The following is a 10,452-nucleotide window of genomic DNA, read 5'->3' on the forward strand; positions in this document are numbered from 1 at the left end:
TTTTTATTTTCTCAAAATCTCTTATCAACTCTTCCGAAGACATTATCATCTTGAGTCTCTCCTTTCTACTAAGGGCGTCAGCCACCACATTGGCTTTCCCTGGATGATAAAGAATCTCATAATCGTAATCCTTGATTAGCTCTAACCACCTCCTCTAGCGCATGTTGAGCTCTATCTGCGTGAAAATGTACTAGAGCTCTTATGGTTTGTGTAAATCTCGCTCTTCTCTCCATACAAGTAGTGCCTCCAATCTTTAGGGAAAAAAACTGTTGTCGTGAGCCCAAGATCATGGGTGGGATATCGAATTTCATATTCCCTATATTATCTTGATGCGTACGTGATTATCTTTCCGTGCTGTATAAGAACGCACCCTAATTTCTTGTGCGAAGCGTCACTACAAATCATAAAATCTCCTTTTCTATCCGGCAACGCCAATATATGGGTCGTCACCAATCTTTTCTTCAGTTCTTGGAAGTTGTTCTCGCATTTCTCTGTCCGTTCGAACTTCCCAGTCTTACGAGTAAGCCGCGTTAAAGGGCTGCTATCTTTGCAAACTTGAATGAACCTACGGTAATAACCGACCAATCCTACCTCTGATAGTTGCCCTGACCACGGTCATCAATTCCTCAACGGTCCTTTCTTCATTCTTGTCAGGATTCTCCACAGAATCCTCTTCAACAACAATCCCTTCTGGGATAACATCCTCAACCGCTACATCCTTAATATGAACATCATTTAGGTCCCTCGTTAGGGTGCTCCATCGGATCCACAATCTGATCCCCAATGTGTAGTAAAACATTATCATGTTATTTCTCTTGAACTTCAGGGTTCGGAGCCCCGCTACCTTATACGATAACGATCTATGTTACTATCACGATATTCATGAGGTTTCCCGTAAGGGTTTTAACAGTCAGTACTACGTTAGGTAGTCCGACTATGAACTTGGCAAGAGTTCTTATTATCTTAGTGAACTTATTATTTTAATGACACATCATCTCTGAGGTTTATAACGTTTGGCTCTGATACCATTTCTGTAATACCCCCAAATCCGGGGTCGGGGATTCCAGTTGTCACGGGTTCCATTTCCCTTAATAACACTCAATCTTAATAAATAACCAACTATTGCGTACTGTGACCCCACAATATACACACACACCACAAGTTATAGTCTCAGAGATGAATACCAAAAATAACACAAGTCATTTTATTCTACAATTATAAGTCATTACACCTCAAAGGGTTTCTGAATAAATTTAAATATTATTTTCCATTATTACAGTTCATAAATATTTATAAGTCTGGTACATCAAAAGTTGAAAGCCTAGCCTATTGGTAGTTCCTACCTCAGCTACAGCGGCATCAACACCTACAGGAAACTGCGAAACGTTTCCTATCCGCTTGTGAATTGGGAGTTTGGTCATGTTCATCTTGTCTAGCTGTTATTATGTGATTAAAGAATAAAGTAAGGGTGAGCAACAAGCCCACCAAAATAACATGTATAATAATTAACAATATATGAGCATTCTTATAGTACTCATGAAAATCTTGGTCAAGAAGAAATGAACCAAGTTTGATATCTTATCGCGACCAAGTCGCAAAATATTCAGTATATATGTATATATACTTTTCAAAATCTTTGAAATCCTCTTCCATGCATAATATACACAGAGTTCCATTTTATGACTATATAAAAATATCGTTGCAAGGTGATCTCATATATCTAACCTTGTCTCAACGTTTTTTCTAAAAATCTTTGTCATGCATAAGATAATCATTAAATAGATATAAGTTGAGAAGATGAAGTTACAAAATACTCCAATATACTTTTATCTTTTCCGAATACTACTTGAACTACCACCGTTCAAGGTATAATCAATTTTAAAAGTTCGTCACATAGATGAGACTACAAGATAAGACTTGAATAGATTCAATCTTTAAAATATCATTCAAAAGAAATGAAGTTACGAGATACTTCATTAAGTCCCGATATATCTATATATATAGACATTTATATATATATATATTTATCTCCTACTTTCCTTGAAAACCTCTGTTATGAACAGTATAAACAGAGTTGTAATACCCAATGAATTTGGAAAGAAGAAAACTTTGGCATAAATCTGATATCTTGCTGATCAGGCAAAGATACCCATTAAGTAACCTTTTCTACTAGTAGATGGATGAATTCCTCGCCGGTCATCACCCTGGCCGCATTAGGACCTCGTGCTAGACCGTTACCCGGCCACTCACGCGTCGATGGACTGTCACCCAGCCTCTTACACCTTGATAGACCGTACCCCGGCCTGTCGCTTATGCCGACTCAATTAGATGGACTTACTTCCCCAATGTTGGGCAAGTAATCAAATTGTTTTCTCAAAATAGCAATCTCATTGCGAATATAAAATACACCACAGAGCCGGATCCCTCAGATTTTTGAGCGAGTATTCAAGTCCCCTTCGAAAGGAAGATCTTAAATTTGAAAACGAGTTTTGAGATCCGCTCTAGACTTTAAAATCATTTTGAAGACTCGAAAATATCTTTGAAAGCGTTTGGAATAAGGATGATTTGATAGAATAAATCAATTCCAAGATAATCAAACAATATCTGAATATTATGCTATAAATAATATTCAAATAACGAATAGCTTTTATCAAAGTAAATGAAGTAAAAGTTTTGAAAATAACTTTATGAAAATATTTAAGGTAAGAATGATTGAAGATATCAATCATTTCTTGAATACTTGGCGAATAACGAAACATTATTCTTTAAGAAAATAATGAATATTATTTAATAAAATAAACGGAATCGTAAGTCCTCGAATGAATATTCAAACTAATATTCACTTATAATTTAAAACTATCGAATAAATATTATTCGATTAATAGTTTTGAAAACTATATATATATATATATAATATACTCGGGAACATCGCCTCCCGATTTAGAATAATGTTAACATTTGGGTCCCCTATACTAAGGGTATAAGCAAATAATGCCTATCTCTAGCATAGGTATTATGCAGTTTATTAACAATTGAATCGATAATAAGATATCAAGATTACGAAACAGGCGTGCATATATATCATATCAACATGCTCCAATATATTGCAAGATTTTCTAATAACAATCATGCACTTATCACAAGATAATGCATATACATATATACATCACAACAACAATTATACGGGTAGAAAACTTGCCTGAGTGTTCCGGGGTAGACTTAAGCTTAGAGTGGGTCTAGTAACCTATGAGCAACAACATAAGCCGGAATTAAACCACGGTCGCTTAAGAAACTAGACTTTATCCACTTAGACCCTAACGTTCGCTTTTACGCTTAACGATTTACATAAGTCGCTCGAATACCCTCGGCTCCACCATTTTTATAAAATTAGCCATTAAACGTTTTAATACGACTCTTTCACGAGTAATTTACCAACTACTTAATCCACCTTACATAATTGTTTTGTGTTTCAATTAATCATTTAAGGGTCTCAATTATGGTCTCAAAGTTACTCGAGATTTCGGGGTTCGCTCGCGAAATGCCGTTACATAAAACGACCGTTTCTCATCGCTCGTAACTCGGATTTAGGCGAGCGACATATCAAAACAAAGCTCGTAACATGAAATATCTAAACATGGCAAAGGTAAGAATCTTATAGTGAGTTCACGGGTCCTAAAGTTAAGCACATAAACAGTTAAGGAAAATCGAGCATTATGACGGCTGGAACTTAGCGATTTTCAATATTTTTACCACTCCAAATCAATCCCTTCCAACTACAATCCATCCATAACTTGAAGATTCAAACCTAGGCTAATGACCTTAGCCAAAAAAAGCTCAATATCCTCAATCAAATTCAATATTATACCATCTCCATAATCAACTACTCTACTTAACAATCAAAGTTCAATTCAAACTTAATCATTTAAACAACTACTCATCCATCCAAGCCATCCCAAAATTCAAGCAAACAAACTTAGTACTTAAAGGTCCAGAAGTTTTATACCTTTATTTTTTAGGGGAAAGTTTCTAGGAAGCCTTAAAACCTTGATTAATCTTTATACAAGCTTGGATCTCACAAACAATCAAGAAAACTCAAAGTTAGGTTTTGAAGTTTCTAAAAGTCTGATTGAAATAACTGTAAAAATGAGGGTCTTAACATGCTTATTTGGACGAGACTTGTGAACAAGAGTTGTAGGCCAATTTAATACCTTTTCAACGAGCTATAGAACACAATATTTGAGTGAGTATTGAAGGAGATATGGCAGTTTGAAGCTGCTGGTATTATTTTGGCCGAGAGCAAAATGAAGAAATGGAGAAATGGAAATGCTTCTTTGATTGCCTTGGAGTTTGTGTGGTATTTTGTTGCTTGATTACCAAACTTGGTTTAGCTATAGTTTAAATGCTTGGCTAGAATTCATTCTTGACAAATATCTAACTAACTTGCGACTTTGTAGCAGCTAGGAGAGAAGGCCTTTTGCCTTAGAAATTTTATATGATCTTGTAACCTGCGACCCCTCTATTCTATTGTAGTCTTTTGTTGTCTGTGGTCGCAAGTTAGCTGTTGTCTCAAATTAAAGTTAACTTGCGACTGTTCTGCTCTCCTGTAGTGTGTGCTTCAGTACACGTGACTTTTCTTTTCTTAATCAAACAAACAAAGCTAGCTAGGTGCCAATTTTAAACTGCTAATCCAAGTAAAGGAAACAAAGAGTCTAAAAAATTGGCAGCTAGAAAAATAACAAATCGGGGGAAAAAATAAATATTAAATTAGAAATATTTATTTACTAAAATTTAAGTAGTAAATTAATTTAGGTAAATTTATAAAATAAATTTATTTAAAATAAGTTCAAACAATAAACTTATTATAATTTAAATTTATAAAATAAATTTTCTAAATCAAATTTACAAAATAAATTTATGTAAATGAAAGATTAATAAAATAAATTATTTTAAGGATCCTGATTTGTGTAGCAATCAGTCTGCTCTGATACCGATTGTTAGGTCCCGAAGTATCGTAGAAGGAGGGTTGAATATGATACTCACTAAATTAAATAATTCTTTTGAATCTTTTGTGGATATGAAATTTAGTGCTCGGTTAGTGGTTTCGTGTTCTTGAGGTGAATAGTGTTTGGGAATATAAAACGAGGAATACAAGATATTCGGGAAAATATATATTCAAATATAAATCCGCAAGGGGTGTTGCTACACTCTGGTAAATAAATTGACCGGCTACAATCTAAGAACAATAAAGTTCCTAGCTACTACAAAGATTTACAAATCAAATCATATACAATGATCTAGCTTGTGTTTGTCTAAGAATTTAATTACCGGATAACGATGATAATGCCCCTATGAATATAAAAGAGTTAAACCGGGAATTATAACGTTATACCGATGAGATGTTAAACGGATATTCAAGGTGCTTGAGCTTCTCTGTATTTCTTTGCTTCTAGTTTTATCACCTCTAGTCTGAGAAGAAGATAAAATAGAACAACTTCAATTGCTTGAATCTGATCTGCTGCTGAGTGTAGACTTTTTATATCAATTCAAATGTGTGGCTAAAATTGAACCACACAAATAATTGATTGAACAGTAAAGTAGTGGCTGAGGAGTTACTTGCGATAGGGCTTCTATCACTTACTTCCGCACACAGAGGGATGAATTGTACTCAGTTTATTTTCACAAGCTTTACTTGCGACCTTGTCTTCACCTAATAGTTTTTGTACTTAGATTTTATTCAGGCCTTATATTACTTGTGACCAGGAGGGAGTATTATTCTTTCACTTAGAAAGTATTTCAAGCCACACTTACTTGTGACTCCCTGTACACTAGTACAATACATGTACTTAAAAAAACACTCCCTGGTTTTACTTGCGCAAGTCACCAAGTTTCCTTTCCTTTTCCTTTATTTTCTTTTGTTTTTGTTTTCTCTTTTTATTTTCTTTTTCTTTTCTTTTTCTTTTTCTTTTTCTTTTTATTTTTCTTTGTTTTTCTTTTCTTATAAGTTTAAATTGTAACTAAATTAATTTATAAAATACAATTAAATATAACTTATATAAATAAACTAATTTAGATTTATAAAATAAACTTATTTAAAATTTATAAAATAAATCATTTTCAGTTTATTAAATAAATTATATTAAAATCCATTAAATAAATTTATTTAATTTAACAATTAAACTTTGAGTTTTGCCAATTCCTCGAGCAGTTTAGTTGTATACCTTGCGCACCTCTTCTCGTAATTTAACAGATAAACGTTCAATCCAAGTACGTTCCTCAACTTAACAATTCTTCTAAAAATAATACCCAGATTTCTTTCACGAGCTATTGGCGCCTAGTGCAACTGGTCTGGTTCACAGATGACTAACCCCAATTCAGGTCTTCGTATTATAGCCTTGATTACATTGTTAATCTTGCAACAGTTTTATCGCTTCCAACACTGACTGTCAACAAACAACTATACTTTCACTGGAATGCTTTCTGGTACTTTAGACAACGTCTTCATTGGTACTACAATCTTAAATACTTCATTCACTATTCTTCACTGACGCTTGAACATATAAATGAAATCCTATCAGTGAGTATAAATTTAAGACTGCAGTTATCTTCTTTAACCTCTATTTATACCTTGTCTTCAATTCTTCAGATTCCTATGCTTCGAACACTGTCTATCTTCAATCAATACTAAAACACTGAAATCTTCTAGTAACACTTATACACCGAATCTCCATCATTTCTAAAACCCTGAAAGTCTTTAACCTTTATTCTTCACTGAGGCATGAATATATTAATGAGCTTCTTTCAGTGACCTGTAAACAGACTTAAACTTTCTTCTAATCTTTTGATTCTTTTTTTTGCCTTATTTTAATTTCTTCTTTTATACTGTGTAGTCGTAGTATTATTAGTCTATCTTGTTTTAGTGTTGTTCTCGTGTTGAGTTATCACGTAACTGTACATACAGCTACGCAGTCTCACCAACAGTCTCTCATCTTTTTTCATATATTATATCGCCACCAGGTATAATGTTTTTTTATCTCTAAATACATTCTCAAGTTCGATCTTGTTTATTTGACAACTCAAATACCAGGTTCCAGGTAACTTACCTTTACTTACATATATTCATCATGTTGTACAAGAAATGTCTATATAATAACAAGACTAAGTCATATTGACAACCCTGAGATTTAGTTGTTTGATAATCAATTTTATATTTTGTATTGTATTTCTTGAGTCTGTAAAAAAGGTTAGAAGATTAAACTGGTTTATTTTTCTGTGCACAGATTCAAGCTAAGAAATAAACTCTGAAAGAAGATCAAGCCATGATCATGCCTCAGAGAAAAGTGTAGAAACTTGGAGTTGAATAAAAATGTTTTATGAAAAATGTTCTAAGTCAAGATATCGATAAGTCACATATCAAGTTATATCGAGAAGTCATTCGAGAAGTCCAAAATGACTTATCGAGAAGTCCAAAATGCCTTATAAAAAAGTCTCAGAGATATCGACAAGTCAAATAAAGATGTGAAGATTGGAGATATCGACAATCCATTTCTGCATGTAGACACTACGCCATAGATGGCCTATAGCAACATCAAGAAAATATTACAACAGGCCCAACAAAATGTTACCACAACCAGCAAATGCCCTAAGATAACATAAAAATTAAGTTATTTTTTTTTCGAGTTACCTTTGGCCACTAAGGTAACATTCCTTTTGCCATGTTGCAACCTTGAATATTGTATTACAATAGGTTTCAAAGGTAACATCAAAGTATGTCTATAGTATCACATTATACATGTTACCTTTACACTTAGAATTTGCAAAAAAAATTGGGCCCCACATGTAAGGCCATTGTGGGCCCCACATGTGGGTCACCAAATCATTGTAACTTTTTTCCCTACTGTAACAATTTTATAACAATTTGTATTTTATTATATTAATTTGTTTATAATATTAAAGCACCTAATGTAACATATTTTTAAAAAAAACAGACATGATTTGTTTGTATATTGAACATGCCATAAACCTGTTTTTCATACAAGTCAACAAAATAAACAACTCAAACCACCAAATTTTAAATCGGTACAAACCCTTCGCCAAATACTACTTCAGTTTTCACACAATCACCATTAGAGATACGAACACCATGGTGCAGTTCATATCGTTCCCGCAACCCATGCAATATAGAGATGGTATCTTCAACTATGGGCTGATCTACATAGACTTGCTGGAAACGTCGCTCCAAGGCTGGATCTTTCTCAATGTATTTCCGATATTCATCCAAGGTAGTTTCCCCCATCGCAGTTCTCCACGTCCAAGAATGGGCTTCAAGAGATTTCCAGCATCCATTGCCCCATTGGTCGCACTTGAAGAGGAGTTATGGTGAACTTTTCTTTTAATAAGTTATAAAGTTTATATTTTAAAATAACATTAATGATCATGGCATCAGCAACAACACATGGCGAAAGTCAATTAAAAGAAACTTAGCAGTCAACTCAATACTTGTCAAAACTGTAATTCATTTAATTGAAAATGAATTGCAAAGTAATAAGTACTTGCCCCAACAACTGTATGGATCTCATCAATGAAAAGGATCGTTTGTCCATCTGATTCAGTTACTTCCTTCAGCACAACCTTCAATATGTCTTCAAACTCTCCACGGTATTTAGCTCCAGCAATAAGTGCACCCATATCCAACAATATCAACTAAAATTTGACAATCAGTTTGAGTTCATAAAAAACACCGTATATAACTCTAGAAGCTGGTGGCTCAAATCTTGGCCGTCTAGTTTTGTTAGATTTTACGAAATTTATTTATGAGATAGAGCTACCAGAGACTTTCAACGCATACAAACAAGTAATATAATGGCATCGACTATACGATTGTCAACCAAAGTAACACAAGTATAAATCTGGAGCTAGAAATTATATAAGATATACCATTCACCTTGAGTGTTTTCATTTTAATTAGTTCTGAAGAGTCTATCTTCCCTGCATTTATAAGCTTTGTAATCTTTCCTCAACCCACTGGCTACCAAGATTATAGAAATAAACATGAAGATAAAGGAAGAGGACTAATAAAATAACTGGTAATAGTATCCAGAAACATACAATAATGTTATGCATACACAACTAGTCAGGTTTTAACAAACTACAGAAAGTCACAAAAGCATCAGAATACTACTATAACTTCCTTTTTATGATAAGTTGAAGTTGACACAATCCCCTTGGTACATATAATAATTTGTAAACTCAAGCTACAAAAGCACATGTCAAAGTCTACTCAGGAATTTTTATACACAAATTTCATGGTTCTCGTAAAAGATGGAAACTCGCAACTGTAAAACAGATTATTGATTGCAAGGACAATGTCATCGCCAAAACAGAATCTTCATATGTTCATTCTATCACAACTTTAAAAAGTTTTCCTTTCTATTTGTACAGTGAGAGTATTGACCAGGGGAACGAAACATCTATTGTGATTACCAATTTGACAATAGGTTTTGCTGAGAAAATGGTGAAGACATCTGACTACGGATCATCAGTGATCAGCTCTCTTAATAACAAGCAAAAAGGGCAGGCTACAATGGTTATCAAGGGCCATCTTCTAGTTAGCGGTGTTGGAAGTACACAATAAGAGTACGAGTATGATAGCAGCATATATTGTTACCATAGAAGTATAAGAAGCTCTAACTACACTATCAGTTACGATAAAGAGAGCAACAAATGCAGCAGAAGAAAGTTGAACGACGAATGGTGGTGTAACTATGCTAAGAGAAGTGCAATTATTGTAGGATTTTAGACATATCACAATATTTGGTTTTTGAGGTGTAATGGTCGATGATAGCTTATACAAATCTCTTATAGACTTACAGTTACATGGTTTGTAGTTCTTGTTTAGTTGTGCTTGTGCATATATTTTATTGACTATCATTTTATCAGATACTTTTGCAGTTCAATCTTGGCATATCTTGTTCTATAAGTAATTCAAACATTCAACTTATTGTTTTACTCGGACCAACAACTTTATCTATAATGTAAGCTAGAAACTAAGGTCTAAAACATTCTACTTTTTGTTCAACCTTGTTCATTTGGAAGAGTAATGTCTTACGAGTTGGAGTTCAGACGATTATAGATGTACAGAAACATGATGAGCCTACAAACCGAATCCCAAGCAAAATGATAACATAACTGCTGGCCCTGATCCAAAGTATGTAGATGCAAATATGCATAGTAATAATTTAACAGTGATCAAAATGCCGCTTTTGCATTGCTTAACATGGCCTTTGATATTCTGCCTATCTTTAGCTACAAATTAATTGTATCTGAGTTTATGTATTGGACATTATAAGTGCACGTTCATGCTAATTGTTGTTTAAAACTTGCATCATGGTTGATTTCCTTTCAAAAAATATTCTCTCTTAAATTTGGAGCCTTACAGAAACTGTAGATTATGAG

The 10,452-nt window shown here is 33.7% G+C and overlaps 1 pseudogene; it reads right to left on the reverse strand.

Moving 5' to 3' along the window:
• LOC141680103 (aquaporin TIP1-2-like) overlaps positions 1-8,293 on the reverse strand; it is a 139,454-nt pseudogene extending 131,161 nt beyond the window's left edge.
• Positions 8,294-10,452: the final 2,159 nt, after the last annotated feature.

This window comes from Apium graveolens, chromosome 8 (assembly GCF_009905375.1).
Source record: "Apium graveolens cultivar Ventura chromosome 8, ASM990537v1, whole genome shotgun sequence".
Taxonomy (NCBI): Eukaryota; Viridiplantae; Streptophyta; class Magnoliopsida; order Apiales; family Apiaceae; genus Apium; species Apium graveolens.